Source organism: Orycteropus afer, unplaced genomic scaffold (assembly GCF_000298275.1).
Source record: "Orycteropus afer afer isolate SDZICR_OR568_19922 unplaced genomic scaffold, OryAfe1.0 scaffold00250, whole genome shotgun sequence".
Lineage (NCBI taxonomy): Eukaryota > Metazoa > Chordata > Mammalia > Tubulidentata > Orycteropodidae > Orycteropus > Orycteropus afer.
The window spans coordinates 4,761,554-4,763,168 of record NW_006921837.1 but is presented as its reverse complement, the minus strand read 5'-3'; the positions used below and the strand labels follow the sequence as shown (position 1 = coordinate 4,763,168).

At 41.1% G+C, this 1,615-nt stretch overlaps 1 protein-coding gene across 1 annotated transcript in view; it reads right to left on the bottom strand.

Annotated features, from left to right (window-relative positions):
* Positions 1–1,615, bottom strand: part of ULK4 (unc-51 like kinase 4) — a gene marked incomplete at its 3' end in the record, with an annotated part of 718,552 nt that overhangs the window by 544,943 nt on the left and 171,994 nt on the right. The window lies entirely within an intron of this gene.

Sequence of the window (1,615 nt, the reverse complement as noted above, 5' to 3'; positions counted from 1 at the left end):
TTTTTTTTGTCAAATGACTAAGTTTTGTTCCACATTGTTCTCCCTCACTATCCAGGATCTCCTACAGAGATCCCCCTCTGAGTGGTTGACAGTGGTAGCTGGGCACCATCTACTTCTTCTGGTCTCATAGTCATATAGGCTGAGGATAGCATGGTATACCAGTCACTTGGACTAATTCTTGGTTTTCTTCATTCTTCTTTACTCTGGACAAGGGGAGACCCATCGTTGCATCCAGATGGCTGCTTGAAAGCTTTTAAGATCCCAGCTGCTACTCATCAAAGTAGGAAGTGGAACAATGTTTTGTGTAGTGAGTTATGCCAATTGAGCTTGATGTCCCCTGAGACTATGTTCCCAAGCCCACAGGTTCAACTACTTGGTCCCTCTGTGCCCAAGAAATGACTACAAACTTGTACGCTGTCAGCTTTACTATACACCTGGGAACTCTTACAGAACACACCAATACACTTGCAGAAACATTGTCTGCCAACCCTATATATGATCTTGGGCACACTAATCCCTCCATAGACATACCTAATACTTCAGCATGTCCACCCATCTATCCACTCATATAGCCATGTTTGCCTTCACTGACAACGCAGCACTGTATGGGCAAAAGGGTTCATCCTTGTTGTCTGCACCTCCCATGTACCTCTCTATGCTTTCCTCTTCCTCAATGTCACCATGTTGATTACTCACATTTGGTACACTGCCCTTCTCTTCACCCAAATCAGTACTTGTCTCTACCTATCTCACACTGTTCCATCCCCTCCCCTCCCACCCCTGATAAGCAACAAAGAAAACGTCCTTCCATAGATAAACCTTTCCTTGACTTTTTACAATGCCGGACTAATACAATATTTCTCCTTCTGTGGTCGACTTATTTCACTCAGCATAATGTCTTCCAAGTTCTTCCGCATTATTAGGTGTTTTGCAGATTCTACATTATTCTTTAGTGTTGCATAGTATTCAGTTGTGTGTATGTACCAAAGTTTGGTTATCCCTTCTTCTGTTGATGTACACCTAGATTGTTTCCATCTTTTGGCTATTGTAAATAGTGCTGCAATGAACATGGGTGTGCAAATGTCTGTTCTTGTCCTGGCTCTCACTTCTTTAGGATATACACCTAGTAATGGAATGGCTGGGTCAAATGGTATGTCTAATTCCAACTTTTTAAGGAATCACCATACTGCTTTCCACAGTGATTGTACCATTTAACAGTCCCACCAGCAGTGTATGAGAGTCCCAATCTCTCCATATCATCGCCAACATTTATTTTCTGTCATGTTGATCTTGGGTAATAGTGCTGGGGCAAGATGGTATCTTATTGTTGTTTTGATTTGCATCTCTCTAATATGTCTAATGATTGTGAGCATTTCTTCATATGTTTGTTGGCTGCCTGAATATCCTCTTTGGTGAAGTGTCTAATGTCTTTGGTGAAGTGTTTATGTCTTCTGCCCATTTTTTTAATTGGATTAGCTGTCTTTTTGTTGATGAGGTGTTGGAGTTTTCTATAAATTCTAGAGATAAGTTCCTTGTCAGATATGTCATTGCCGAATGTTTTTTTCCAATCTGTAGGTTCTCTCTTGACTGTTGGAGAAGTCTTTAAAAGCAAATA